Source organism: Macrotis lagotis, chromosome X (assembly GCF_037893015.1).
Source record: "Macrotis lagotis isolate mMagLag1 chromosome X, bilby.v1.9.chrom.fasta, whole genome shotgun sequence".
In the NCBI taxonomy this organism is placed as follows: domain Eukaryota; kingdom Metazoa; phylum Chordata; class Mammalia; order Peramelemorphia; family Peramelidae; genus Macrotis; species Macrotis lagotis.
This window is the reverse complement of record NC_133666.1, coordinates 185,542,279-185,558,184: the sequence shown is the minus strand read 5'-3', so window position 1 is coordinate 185,558,184 and position 15,906 is coordinate 185,542,279.

The following is a 15,906-nucleotide window of genomic DNA, read 5'->3' as shown; positions in this document are numbered from 1 at the left end:
TCTTACTTCCATCCCCCCATCCCCCCACAGAAGGCAATTTGTCAGTCTTTACATTGTTTCCATGTTATACAATGATCTAAATTGAGTGTGATGAGAGAGAAATCATATCCTTAAAGAAGAAACATGCAGTATAAGAAATAACAAGATCAGACAATAAGATATCAGGGTTTTTTCCTAAATTAAAAGAAATAGTCCTTGGACTTTGTTCAAACTCCATGGTTCTTTATCTGGATACAAATGGTCTTACCCTCCTTTTCAAGTATCTTTCAGGTACACACAGTTCTCTTCCATCATCCAAAGCCATATCATTTCTTGAATTATTTGGGCCTGTCCCCCCCAGGGCCTATATTCTTTCACACTTTACACCCCCCCCCCCCCAGCTATTTAACCCCTTGTTAAGTGAAGCACAGGACATTGATCTAATTAACTGTAAGAATCTTGAAGACCTCTGAGTACTGGGAGGCTCTGGAGGTCTCACTGTGAAGTTTACAAATGATTGTAACAGAGACATTGTCTCAGATCCTTGAAGCTTATGATGCCCTCATTAGACAAGGTGCTTAGCACTTTGTGATTAAAGTGAGTCATGATATAATGAGACACAGGTTGAAGTTAACACTCCTGATTTTTTTTCAGGGCTTTTTGTCTCAAATATAGTGATGTGGTCTTGGGCTTCTTCAATTGAGAGACAAGACCTAATTATATCCTTATCCTTTAGGTTCATTCTTCAAGTATATTCTACCCTCTAATTTTCCTTAAAGAAGTAAAGTTATAAAGAATTAGAATTGTTATATCTTTCCTTTTAGGGACCAACATTTGTTTAAAACAATTTTACTTTTTTTTTTCAGTCTCCTTTGTCATTTACCTTTTCTTTATATGTAACTTTTTTAGTACTGTATTTGACAATTGAATTCTCTGTTCAGCTTTAGTCTTTGTGTCAGGAAGTTCTGGAAGTCCTGTATTTCAATGAACATCCATCTATTTCCCTGATAGTATATGCTGAATTTTGCAGGGTAGTGCATTCTGGGTTGTAATCCCAGGTCCTTAGCTCTATGAAATACGTTATTCCAGTTCTTCCAATCCTTCGTTGTTGAGGCTGATAGGTCCTATGTTAGTCTGACTGTGTTCCCTTTGTATTTGAAATGTTTTCTTTTTGCTGCTTGCAATATTTTCTCTTTTATTTGAGTGTTCTAGAATTTGCCTATTACAGCCCTTGGAGTTTTTATCCTAGGGTCTCTTTCTGGAGGGGTTCTGTGTATTCTTTAAATTGTTATATTGTTATCTTGTTCTAGTAGGTTGGGGCAGTTTTCCCTTATAATTTCCTGCATGATGTTTTCCAGGTTCTTCTGTTCATCCAGGCTTTCTAGTAGACCAATGATTCATAGATTGTCTCTTCTGGATCTGTTTCCCAGGTCATTCATTTTCCTAGAAGGTACTTTACATTTTCTTTAGTTCTTTTCAGTCTTTTAATTTTGTTTGATGGAATCTTGCAGTTTTATAAATTCATTAGTTTCTAACTGTTCAATTCTAATTTATAGGATTTTATTGCCTTCATTATCTTCTATGTTTCCTTTTCCAGCTGGTTATTTTTACTTTTAATGGAGTTGATTTCTTTGGCCAACATGTCACAAATTTTCTTGCATGACTTTCATTTCTTTTTTCCATTTTTCTTCTTTTCTTTAGTTTTTAAGTTCTTTTTTAAGCTCTTTGATGAGCTTTTGTATTTGAGTCCTATTTGTAGACTGTTTTGATACTTTGTGAGTAATTTTTTGCTGCTTTCTTCTTCAGACATGGAATTGCTGTCATCTCTATCTGTAAAATATTTATCTATAGTGAGTGCTCATTTAGCTTTTTTGTTCATTTTTGTTGTAGTTCTGCTCCTAGATCCAAGTTTTTATTTTACTGGGGCTGGGGTATGATCCTTGTTCATTGTTTACCAAGATGTTGCCTATTCAGTCCAAGCCTTGCCTTTACAGAGGTTTGTTTCCTCCTTTATGTCCAGATTCTGACTTAACAGGATTGTTCTCAATCCAGTACTGTCTTTTACCCTTGTGCTCTCAGGGTTCAGACTTTGGGGTTGGGATCCTCCCTGCTGGCTTGCTATCTAGCTGTCAAGACCTCTATTATTAAGCTGTCGGGACCTGAATGGTACTGTTGCTAAAAACCTCCTGCTGGCTTTCCCTGCTCTCCCATCTCCTGGACTTTACTTCTCCTTTTCCCCCAAAGAGATAGACTTTATAGGTGAAAACTTCTTCAATCTTCTCTGTTTCTTGGTGAGATATGTAGCATAAATGTCAAAGTAGAGGCTTCAATTATCTTTGATAAGGAAAGGCTCCAGGAGCATGTTAGATTTGCACTACTATCTTGGCTCCACCCCAGAAAAGCGGCATGATTAGTTCTTAACAAATACTTTTGATGTAGAAAATTATGAATGTAGCAGAAACAAAGTCTGTTAAATTGGTGGAGGGTCCTACTCTTGAGATTATACTTCCCCTACATACTGTTGATTGTATCCTATCTCCCCTTGATCCTGTTGTTTGTATCTTATTCCCCATTTTGCCTTTCACCTAACCTTGGCCTTAGACACTGGTGGCCAGGAAATGGTGTGTTTAAATGTCAGGAAGGACTAGCACATGGTTTTCCACAGGGGGTACCTGGTTCCAAGGTATAAGACTACCCCCCCAAACAAGACCCTCTGCCCAACCTACAGTGGAGGGGTATTTAACAGGAAGTGCTGCCCCTTTGAGTCTCTTGCTTCTTCCGGCCTCCCATCCAGAAGGATGAAGCTTTCTCTGGCTCTTCTTTAATCCATGTGGAGCTCCATGGGCTTCACCATGTGGCCTTGTTAACCCAAGCCTCATGGCTGCCTGGCCTTCTCTCCCTCTCCCACTCCCTTTCCCTCTCCCTCTCTCTTTCCCTCTCCTTCTTCCTCTCCCTCTCTCTTACCAGATTTCTGCTGAGTCTGCCAAGATTAACTAGGTTTTCCTTAAACTCTTAACTTTCCTATTACTTTCTTGGGGTTGTAACTTCTTTTTATTAAATCTCTATTTTCTTGTACACCTGCACCCCTGGGTCACAAGAGTGTTTCTTCACAGGCCAATATTGAACAATCGGCAAAATTTTATATACTAGCTGGCTCAACCCATTATTGCTTTGGTAATTGTTTTTGAGGCCAAGGAGGTCCCCTAAGAAGACTCTACAGCTAAATATTATATCTTCAATGTAAAAAATGATTGCCACTTACTAACCTTGGGTTGGCATTTTAATCTCTGACACATACTAATGAAAGTTGCATGGTAAAAGACCTTGAAGAAATAATCTTTCTAGACTTCACGTTTTCATAAGAAAGCTAAAGGAGAGAGAGAGAGAGAGAGAGAGAGAGAGAGAGAGAGATCAAAGAATGAATGAAAAAGAAAGAGAAAGAAAAAAAAGAAATAAAAAAGTTGGACTAAGTATCTTTTGAAGTCAGTTCCAAGTTTGTAGAATTCTTTGTAGCATTCTTGTTATTCTCCCATATATATATATATATATATATATATATATATATATATATATATATATATATATATATATATATATATATATATACAGAGAATGTGCCAAAGAATGAATGAACAAACAAATGAGAAAATGAATCGTACTTATTAAATACTTACCTTGGGGATACAAAGCAACTTTTCCACAGCAGCACAATGGCAAAAAAAAAAAAGTTAAGTATTGTTCTTAGTTTACTGCACAGGAAATTGAGCCTTAAAGATGTAAAGTGATTTGCCCAAGGTCATGCTTCCTGTAAATATCTTGGACCAGCCAATATTATCCTTTCTTCCTAAAGAAATTTCTCACAATTAGTGGCAAGAACAGAGTTCATGTCAGACATGATATGAATGTTGTTCAGTAGCCTCTGCATGTAATGAGTCTCACTCCCAGAACTGAAAGTCCATAGCACCCAGGAGAAGATGCTATATGTCTCTGCCCAAAAACAAGTTTGGTTTTTTTTCTGCTCCAATCACTCTTTTGAAAGAAATGAGGTCACTGTCTCTGAGTTCTGCTGTTCTTCCAGCATCTCTGAATCCCTGAAGTGGATTTGGGCATTATTCTATGAAGAGGTTAGATCATGGCTTCCCATTAGCCATAAAACCAATCCTAGCTACCAGTTTGCTCATATCTGGCACTAGACTCATAACTAATTGCTGAGATGACTACTATCATTGAAGATGACAACAACCTCTTCTCCATATCAGACACAACAGAATTTCACACACATTTCTAGGAAATGTTCAATTCAAAGAAGCATTAATTATATTCTTACCCTTTGAAAAACACTGTCCTAGGCATTGGGAAAGCAAATTTGGTATAGTAGAAAGCTTACTGTATTATCAAACTTGAACCCAGGTCTTCTGATGCTACATTCCAATGTTCTTTCTATTGAGCTATTATTTTCCCAAATTTAATCAGAGTCTATTGGCTAAGGACAGGCAAACCATACTGTGAACTGAGGCATGAATTGAGTCATTCAGATTGCTTTTATTCTTTTCTTAGGTTAGGGTCAAGAGGATGAAATGAAAATAAAAAAAAAAAACAGTGAGTGATATGATTGATGAGTTTTATTTTAAGCAAAGGCTGAAATAAAATGTTGAGTTTAGTTGGGTTGGTAAACTATATTGACCATTTTATGTTCCTGCAACTCCAGTCATTTTCTTGCTGCTGAATAGATCATAGTCACTGTCTGAAACAACCCACTCTGCTCTTTGATGAGTTCCAATACATTAAGTACTCCCTCTATCACCATGGCAACAAAAGCTAAAATTTCTGTCCATACAAAGTCACAATGTGTAGGATATAATATCTCCAAATACATAGAAAGGTCAAAAGCTTTCCTTCCAGGTGCCCCTCAACTTCAGCAAATTGACTTTAAATGACTTAAATTGATCATATATTTAAGATTGGACGATACTTGGGAACCATCTAGTTCAAACCCCTTATTTTATAGATGAGAAAACGTATATGTAAAGTGCCAAAGTTTACACAGCAAGTAAGACAAGAACTGTGATGCAAACCCAGATCCTTTGACCAAAAACTGGCATTCTTTCTACTTTGCCAAAGCATCTTCAATAGTGAGTTAATTTCCTATTATCTCCAAAGCTGAATCAAGTCCCCCAGGACACTGAAATCTAAAATATCGGTGAAATACTAACTTCTCTTCCTGCCTGCAGATTGTGTCAGGTTTATTAGAGGATATTTCTAGAGGGAGGGAGAATAGATGGAGGCTGGCCTTTCCCCTACCCCATAAGAAATGCCAACACCTCCCACATGGCAAGCTAGAGTAGGCAATCAGTAGGTTGAACCTGGATCTTGGAACCTCTAACTTTCTTTTCTTCCTCTTTTTTTTCCTGTTTGTCTTTCTAAATATAAGTGATCAAATAGCAGTCCTGAGTTGAGTTCAGGCAATCTTGGCTGGAGATCTTGGATCTCTTTGTTTTCACTGACTAACAACAGGAGAAACTGTTCCTACCTGCAAAAGAAGGAACCCAAGTCCTGACTTTTCAGAAGAGATGAACTCTGAGGAAAAGAGTGAAGAGCCAAGGTGAAATGTGATATTCCTATTGAACAGTCCTAAAAAAATGCTTTATGTTTGGACGCTTTGGGTTCAATTTCACAGAAAGAAGACTATTAGTCTGAGTTGAAATCCAGTCTCAGATATTTACAAGCTCTTTGACTATGAATAAATCTCTTAACATTTGGCAACTTCAGTTTCCTCAACTGTAAAATATGAATCACAATGGCTTGTTTGGAATCACAGGGTTGCTGTGAGGCTCAAATGATAGAATATTTGACAAGTGCTTAAAACAGTAGCTGACTTGCTTTCTTCTTTCTAGGAGATATTACTATTGCTTGCTTATTTTCTGTTAACATCCACCAATTACAACAATAGTTGCAAGTTATTGAAGCCTGTCACATTTGTGGGTGTTTGTACTAAGCTTTTCTTTAATGCAGCAAAAATAAATATTTGTCCCATGTGATTTGTTTTCTTTCTACTTCCTCCCTTTAGAGAGATCCTGATCCAAGAATCCAAGTTTTAAATAATTTTTTCCCACAAGGCACCAGAATCAGGATGTAAAGAACTAAGGAAAGAAGTCTGATTCTTATTTTAAAAGTAGCAAGCTCCCTCAGGACTGAACCCAGTTTGGACAATTTACATAGGTCCAGAGAAAAAGGGACTTCTCTTAGTAAAGAAAAGAAAAGAAAAGAAAAGAAAAGGGTAGAATGCCTTAATCCTTGGACCCAGCTTTGGGTTTTCTTGTTAGTCTTGGGCACTTTGCCTGGTTTCTGAATGACTGCTTTCAGGTAACATGGAGTGCTTAATCCCTTTTGGGGAGCCAAAACAACTTTTTAGAATTCACTTGAATTTCTTTTTTTTTTTAATTTGATCTGCTTGTCCTATCATAAATAAGTTAAACACTCCATGTTGATTGCCCTATGTATTAGCAAAGGTCCTGTCGAAAAAATTTGATTTATCCTATGTGTTGAAGGCACACTGGGTGAAGTTTTCACAGACCCCTAGCCGAATTGAACTATATTCTTATAAGGACCCACTGGGAAAATTTGAATGTCCTCAGCATGGCAGAGAGCAGAAAATATTTCTTGCCTAGACCTCCAATTGGCTCATATTATATGTTGAAGGTAAACATGGAAGAACTTTCCCTAGGCCAGCAAGGCTTCTCATGTAAGAGTTAGTGAATGTCTTACAATTCATCCCCAGTTTCCTATTTGTAACTTCCCAGAATTAACAGATGAATGATAATTTTTTTTATTATCAACCCATGCAATTAATTTGTTTAACTCAATCATCAAAATCATAGAAATTCAGAATTGGAAACATCTTTAGAAACTGTCCGATTCAGACAATATATTTTTAATTAATAAAAATCAAATTTTCTCTCCTTCTCACCTCCTTCTACCTTAAAAAAGAAAAAGAAAATTTTGTCACAAATACGCATGGTCAAGCAAAACAAATTCCCATAGTGATCTTTGTCTAAAAATATATGTTTTAATCTATACCCTGAGTCTATCATCTCTGTGTCAAGAGGAGGATAGCATCTTATATCATGTGGTCTTGGAAATGGTGGTCAGTCATTATGCCAAATAAGGAAAAAACAAAGCCCAGAAAGACTAACCCAGTCACCCACCATTGCACAATGGCATTGACAAAGCAAGCACTAGAACCTGGGTTTCGTGGTTGCTCATTTGAACCAACCAAACCAACTTAATTTCAGAACCAGGCAATAACAACTAGAGCAACATTTTCCTTTTCAAGTTCACTTGATTTCAAAATGATCTTCTACCTCTATATTTAAACAAGCTTTAAAATGGTTGGATTTGACAGAATAATTGGTAATTTTCTTCTAAGGAGAAAGTACCTTCCAGCTCTGCCCTTTTGGGTCTCCCATACCCTCACTCAGGAAGTCCCCCCTTGTCCTCTTACACTCCACCTGTCTCCGAAGACCATTAATGCAATCATTTAACAAGGGAATGGCTTTAATAAAAAGGAAGAAAATACCCAGTGCATCATTCACCACTTGAAGGGGAGAGGAAAAATCATGAAATCCATCAAACCTGTATTTGTCTCATTAAAAGTGTTTTTAATTTATAATGTCCTGGAATGCAGATGTCACCCAGCTGTGCAGCCATGACAATGTTGCCTCTCACATATATATTTTTTTTTCATCCCGGCACTCCTCTTTGCCACCTCACTGGGACTGCCATCAATTTTTTCTCATCAGCGGCAGTTACAGTAAATGGATTCATTTGTGGGCAATGGGAGCTGAGAGACAAAGGTGACAATATAATTAAGGTTTTTAATTCTATGCCTGAACAGTTAAGTCCAGCACTCATGATAATTAGCTGGCTGTAATGAAAGATCTTTAATCGTTATTTTCCCTTTGTTTCCTGTAATTGTTCATTTTGGCCAACTATATTTGAGCTTTCATTTGAATCTAGTTTCCTAGTTTTATGTCACTTCAATTATTCCTGCAAACTCTAAAATTGGACTGTAATCCTCGAGATTTATAAAGTCTGATGCTGTCTAGAGAACATTTACACACTCTCACAGGCAAAGAGAGCCATGTCTAACTATTTACAAATAGGGAAGCCAACAGTGGATAAATGCAAGCATGGTCTTAAGGAACTAACATAATAGCAAACATCAGAGTGGAAATAGAAAATTTCAGAGAAATATATTGTTCTGGAATGGAATAACCAATCTCATTTCTCCAACCAATGGACTGATACAAATGATTTGAAGTTAATTAAGACAGTCAAGTCTGGCATAATGAATAGAATTAAGAAAGAAGTAGATTCAAATCCTGCCTTCTAATGCATACTAGCTGTGTGACCATGAATGAGATGCTTGGCCTTTCAATTTCCAAGGCAACTACCTAAGATTTTATGTTATAGCCAAGTTGCCAACCTTGTAAATCAGTAAAAGGAACCTTCATAGGGATGAAATCACAGGTTTAGAAGGGAATAAAGATTTTATATAGTGCCTATATTGTCTCATTTAATCTTCACAACAAACCTAGGAAAGAGGTGTTATTATTATCTACATTTTACAGTTGAGCAAACTAAGACAGTAAGTAACTTTTTTAAAAAAAATAGGTAATCTAATTAAGAAGCAGGTAAGGGGGCAGCTAGGTGGTACAGTGGATAGAGCATCCTCCCTGGAGTAAGGTGGACTTGAGTTCAAATCTGACCTCAGGCACTTAAAACCCAGATGTGTGACCTTGAGCAAGTCAGTTCATCCCATTACCTTGCAAAAACAACACCACCAACAAAAAAGAAGCAGGTAGGTAGCTCAAGGGATAGAGTGTCTAGACTGAGGCAGAAGACTCCTCTCCCTGAGTTCAAATCTGACCTCAAACACTTACTAGCTGTATGACCTTGGGCAAGCCACTTATCCCTATTTGCCCCAGTTTTCCTCATCTGTAAAATGACTTGGATAAGGAAAAGGTAAACTACTCCAGTGTCTTTGCTTAGAAACCCCCCAAAAGAATTAACTAAGAATTAGACATGACTGAACAACAATAAAAATCAAGTTTTTCTCTCCTGAATTTGACTGAAAGACTATCTAGATAGGACATAGCATGGAAATCTCTAGGTCCACCTATAACAAAATTGTGAAGTAAGCAAAGTTTGTTTACTTTGAGTTTCCTATCTTTTTTCCACTCTTCTTTTAACTCAGCTTTGAAATAGTCTCACTCAAAAGGCACACCTTAGGTATTTATCAACATATTATGCTACTTCTTATGCTGAGGGTTCCTAAGACCAGGCCATTGACTAATCCATTCTGCCTGTGCTATCTCAAGGTTTATGTTATTCCTTTAAAATGAAAAGTTGAAATCAATAGATTTTTCCTATATTAATTCCAACATTTCACAGAAATTGCCTCTCCAAATGAAGTAGGGAAAGGAAGTTCTTTGGTACATCATCTCCAAAGCTAAGACAGGGGGAAAAAAGGAAAAACCTACACACAAAACCTATGCTTCCAATTTATCAAAGGATCTTCCTTACAGCAAATCAAAACCTCCAAAGATGGCTTCCCAGTTCTCTTTTTTTGTACAAAAATATTCCCATCTCTTGTATGTATTAAGGATGCTCCATCAGATTTTGTATTTTTGGGGAAGTGATTAATGGAGAAATAAAGGGATTATCTGTTACCCCTGCTTTCAGTTTCCATAGCTGAAATGCTCACTTCTTACCCAGCTCAATTCCTATTTATCCTGACTTTTCCACATTGCCCTTATCTCCACTTTTAGCTGTATGATCCTGGGCAAGTCACTCACTCACTGTCTTACTTAGTTTGCTCAACTGTAAAATATAGATAATAATACTATTTCTTTCCCACGTTTGTTGTGAGGATTAAATGAAATAATATAGGCACTATATAAATCTTTATTCCCTTCTTTTGTGTGCTGACTGTATTGGCTCCCCACTTTTTTGTCCTTTACCATATTTATTCATTAAGAATCCATTCAATGTGGAAGAAAATAACTTTTGCTTCTTTTAGTATTTTAAGAATACCAAAATGCCACTCAGAAAGTCTATCTCTTAGTTTCCATTCTCACTACATGACTAGTCTGCCTCTTTTTCCATGTTAATCAATCAATCGAACAAGTCACAGGTTACTCTTCAAAAATATGGGAATAATATTGATGCTACATACTTTACAAAGTTGTTGTAAACAAGATAAGATATCAATTTTAAACTTTAAAAGACCTTTGAGACCATCAAGTCTAACACCTTCATTTTATAGCTGAGGCATAGAGAGGTTAAGAAACTATGTAATTTTCTTCATTCTTAAAGACCATGACATCAGAGAGGTGATGCCATAACAAGCACATGAATTGGATTTGAGTGAAGTGGTGCTGTGCTAAGTCACCAGCCTCACTTTCTCCACCAGAGTCATCTGGGTCCAGTGGTAAGATATGAATTAGGACAAATGGAGATGTCCTGCCCATGGTCACACAGCTAGTAAAGTGCAAGTGTCAGAGGCTGGATTCAAACTCCTGACCGCCTGACTCCAAGGTCAGTGCTATAGCCACTGCACCACCTAGCTGCCCTGACTTGCTTCCTAGCTAGTTAGTGTCTGAGGTAGGATTTGAATTCAACCTAACTTCAAGACTAACAATCAACCCACTATGCAGAGTGAGTAATCCAAGATTTCGATGGATTTGGGATCTTGTTGAGAGTATACCCTCCATGGGGCAGCTAGGTGGCACAGTGAATAAAGCATCGGCCTTGGAATCAGGAGTACCTGGGTTCAAATCTGACCTCAGACACTTAATAATTACCTAGCCGTGTGGCCTTGGGCAAGTCACTTAAACCCATTGCCTTGAAAAAGAAAAGGAAAAAAAAGAGAGTATACCCTCCGGTAATTCAAATTACAACCCAATGATACTTTCTCACCCTGTAATTTTAGGAAAATCATTTTGACAACTATGTGAAAAAAAAGACTAAAGTAGGGAGAGACATGAACATAGGCATCCATCTAGAGGTGGTGGTTATATGAGTAGAGGGAAGGAAAGCATATGAAAGATTTGGAGGTGGTTTATTTTTCATAATTAGCCACACCTTCACTTTACAATCCTCAGAATTTAAATACAAGTTATTTTCTACTAAAGGCAACTTGCCTAAGTGAGAAATAGTTGTTCAATTTATCAAAACAAGTTTATCAAGTTGGATTAAGTATCTACAATGTGTGTGACTAAGGTGGTGGTTTTATGAGTAGAGGGAAGGAAAGCATATGAAAGGTAAAACAAGAATATCTGACTACAGATTATATATGTAGAGTGAGAAAGAAGAACAAAGAGTTTAACTAACTCCAAGGTTATAAACTGGAATAACTGAAATGATGATGGTGCCTTTGATAATAGTAGAAAAGTTTGAAAAAAGGATGGATTTGGAAGAAAAGATCACATAATGAGACTTGTAATTTGCTGTAACTCATCCTGGCCTCAGTCATTTAGTGCTATTTGCCTTAGTTTCCTCCTCTATAAGGTGAGTTGAAGAAGGAAATGGCAAACCACCTTACTATTTTTGCCAGGAATACCCCAAATGAGTCACAAAGAGTCAGACACAACTGAGCAACAATAATTTTCTACCTCAGGAGACTTAAAATCTACTTGGAGAAGTAGTAATAACTTAGATTTCTATACTACTTTAGGGTTTTATTTTCCACAATCTTTCAAGGCAAGTAATATAGACATTATCATCATCCCCATTTTTACATAAGGAACCTAAGACTTAGATAAAGTTCTCATGATCACATAGCTAAGGAATTCAGAACCAAAATTCAAACTGAAATCTGCTTTGTCTGTTACTCTTTCTATTGATCCACATTGCCCCCCTGGAGAAAACAAATAGAAACAGCTAGATGGCGCAGTGGATAAAGTCCTGGTCTTGGAGTCAGGAGGATGGGGATTCGAATCCAGCCTCAAATACTTGCCACTTACTAGCTGTGTGTCTTTGGGAAAGTCACTTACCAGAGCCATCTTCAGTCATCCAATTCATATCTGGTCACTGGACCCAAATGACTCTGGAGGAGTGACTTTGCACAGTACCCTTTCACTCAAAGCCAATTCGTGTGCTTGTCATGGCATCACCTCCCTGATGTGATCTTCTTCAAAAATGAAGGACAAAATAATTAATATCAGAAACAATTAGTTAATAATTCTTTATTAAGTATCTACAATGTGACAAATACAGTGCTATGAGATAGTGCTACAAAGGAAATGGGTAATCAATCTACTTTCAAGAGAGAAAGGCAAGTTGGCTTTAGTAGCAAATAACTTGTATTTAAATTCTGAGGATTGTAAAGTGAGGGTGTGGCTAATTATGAAAAATAAAAAGAGCAAAGAAAACTAGTTTGATCTGACAGTATAAACAAATGACTTGACTTAGCAAGAAATAGTTGTTCAGGGGCAGCTAGGTGGCGTAGTGGATAAAGCACCGGCCTTGGAGTCAGGAGTACCTGGGTTCAAATCTGGTCTCAGACACTTAATAATTACCAAGCTGTGTGGCCTTGGGCAAGCCACTTAACCCCGTCTGCCTTGCAAAAACCTAAAAAAAAAAATAGTTGTTCAATTCATCAAAACAAGTTTATCAAGCTGGATTAGAAGATCAGTGTCATTTGGTAGCTGAACAGTAAAATAGATAAAGCTCTGGAACCAGAATTAGGAAGAACCAAGGTCAAATTCAGTCTCATATTACCTGTGTGACCTTGGCTAAGCCATTTCTCTTCTGTTTGTCTTAGTTTCTTCATCTATAAAATGTAGATAATAATAGTATCTTCCTCCTAGGTTGAGAGGATAAAAATGAGGTAATATTTGCAAAATTCTTTGCAAATGCTATAACAACATATAGATTCTTGCTATTATTGTCACATATGCTGAGACTGCATTCATTTTAGAAAGTATCCTTTCTGATGCAGGCCTCCAGTAGGATTTAAACACTTGGAAGAAAGGGATTATTTTTTTTTCAGGCAGTGCTTGACACCGTGGCTTCCACATAGTAGGGGCTTTTAAAATATTTATTTCATTTTTCAATTCACAGAACAAAACAAACATTTCCATAGCGATACAATAGCATAATAAAAAAAAAATAATAGCACATGAAACTGCAAATCTACCATGTACAAATTGCTCTTCCCTCCAAACATATATCAGAGTTATCATTTAAATATTTTTTCCTTTTTTTCTTCCCTCTCCCTCTCCACCATAGAGATGGCTACCATAAGACACAAATAGGTATAAAATATGTGTCTGTGTGCAGACATATATATCTACATACATATATAGCAGCTAGATGCACAGTGACCTTAGAATCAGGAGGATTGGAGTTTAAATCCAGACTATGACTCTTTTTAGCTGTGTGACCTTGGGCAAGTCACTTAACCCTGATTACCTCACATCCAGGATTATCTCCAGTTATCCTGATTCATATCTGACCACTGGACCCCAAATGGCTCTGGAGGAGAAGTGAGACTGGTCACTTAGCACAGCACCCCCCTCTCGACTTCAATTCATGTGCTTGTTGTGACATCATCTCCCTGATGTCATGGTCTTTTTTTGAAAATGAAGGACAAACATTAATCTATATCTATAGATATAGATATACAAATACATCTACCTATATATACATATATATATATATATAAATTATCTATAGATACATATATTTATCAGTTCCTTTTCTGGATACAGATATGCCCTTTATTTTTAATCTGTGTATTTATAATAGTAAAAATACTCAGTCACTAAGCCATTCCTAAAACAATATTTCTATTACTATATTCAATATTCACTTGGTTCTGCTCACTTTTCTCTTCATCATTTCATGTAAGCCTTTCCATGCCTTTCTAAAGGTTGTTGAGCTCATCATTTCTTAAAGTACAGTAATATTCCATCACAATCTTACACCACAACTTGCACAGCCCAAATGACGGGAATCCCTGCATTTTCCAGTTCTTTCCCACAACAAAAAGAGTTGCTTTATACATCCAATTTACAAATTAGTATTTGTAAATTTCCCTTCATCTTATTTTTAGTCATTATTTTCTTTTTTTCTGCTTCTCTTTTTATCCCTATCCTTGTAACCTTAATTTCTCCACCCCCATTCTCTCATCCCCCACTTCACCCACTCCTCCAAGATTTCCCTCATTCTCTGCCCCACCCTCTCAAATTTCAATCCACATATCCCTCTAAAAGTCCCTCTACTACCCAGTTCCCCAATTGTCTAACTTTCTTTCACATTCAGAAGACTTCTATGCCATTCCAATCTACATGTGTTTTCTCTTCAATCCAAATGAGAGTAAATTACCAAAATTACTAGCCTTCTACCCCAACTGCTTCCTCTATGTTAGTTCTTCCTTTCACACCCACTTTTTATAATATAATTGCTCCCTTTTACCTTTTCCTACCCAATTTTTAGAACCACTCCATCTTATACAAACTAGCCCCAATCTTTCTTTCAAACTACCTTAATAATGATCACAATTTTAAGAATACTAAAATTTTCACATATATATATACATATATATAATCAGTAAACAGTTTGACCGTAATGAGTGCCTTATAATTAGTCTTTAATGTTTTTCTTATATTTTTTCTTCAATAGTAGAAACTTAATAAATGTTTCTTGAATGGAAATGTATTAAGAGATTAAAAAAGAAGAAAATCAATCTATCAATCTCCAGGATTCAATTCAATTCCTTCCAACATTAATTAAACCCCTTCGGTAAGAACATTTTGTTAGCTACTGAGGGAGATAAAAAGTTCAGTTAAAGAAAAAGTTATTGGGGCAGCTAGGTAGCACAATGAAAAGAATATCAGCCCTGGAGTCAGGAGGACTGAGTCCAAATCTCACCTCAGAAACTTAATAATTACCTAGCTGTGTAACCTTGGGCAAGTCACTTAACTCCAATTTCATGAAAGACAGAAAGAAAAAGGAAAAGCTTATGTGGTATGTGGAAAATGGAATTGTTCTCAAAGTCAGAAAGGGATGGGTTTGAATCCAGCCTCTGGCTGTGGGTAAGTCAATTAAATTCTGAGTATCCTAGGTAACTTTGTAAGGTGATGAACTAGGAAACAGCCAATCTACTTTATTTTTTTTAAGACAATGGGGTTAAGTGACTTGCCCAAGGTCACACAGCTAGGTAATTATTAAGTGTCTGAGGCTGGATTTGAACTCAGGTCCTCCTGACTCCAGGGCTGGTGCTCTATCCACTGCACCACCTAGCTGCCCCCAATCTATTTTAGTAAAAAAGAAAAAAGAAAAAGAAAAAAAGAAAGTTTCCTTTCTCTAGGCCAGTGAAATCATAGGTCTAGGCCAATGCAAAGTTTGGATAACTCTCATTGATTTGGTAGAGTTGTAAATGCTTAGTTCAGTACAATTCAAAGAGTTTATATGTGTATATATATGTATATATATATATATATATATATATATATATATATATATATATGCCTAACAACAGGGTTTCACTCTCAAATATTAAACTATAAATTAGTGAATGTGTCTAACCAGAGCTTGGTTGAAAAGCTCTGAGTTCTTTCGACTGGTATGGGACATCATCTCTCACCTGTCCAAAGCTGGACTTTGTTGGACACTCTCCACGTGTATTATCAAGTTTGTATTTAGGGTAGAAATTTTGAACCAAGGTCTTTCTCACCTATATTAATAAAATTTTATAGTTAGAAAATTTTACACATCCTTTACATTCAGCTTTACCTAAAATCTCCCCTCAGACCAGAAATTTGGTGAAACAGAGCAATTCAAACTTAAAATAATCTGTCAATAAACTATAATATTATTACTAGGGAACTTATAATAGGCAACACACAAATAAATGTAAAT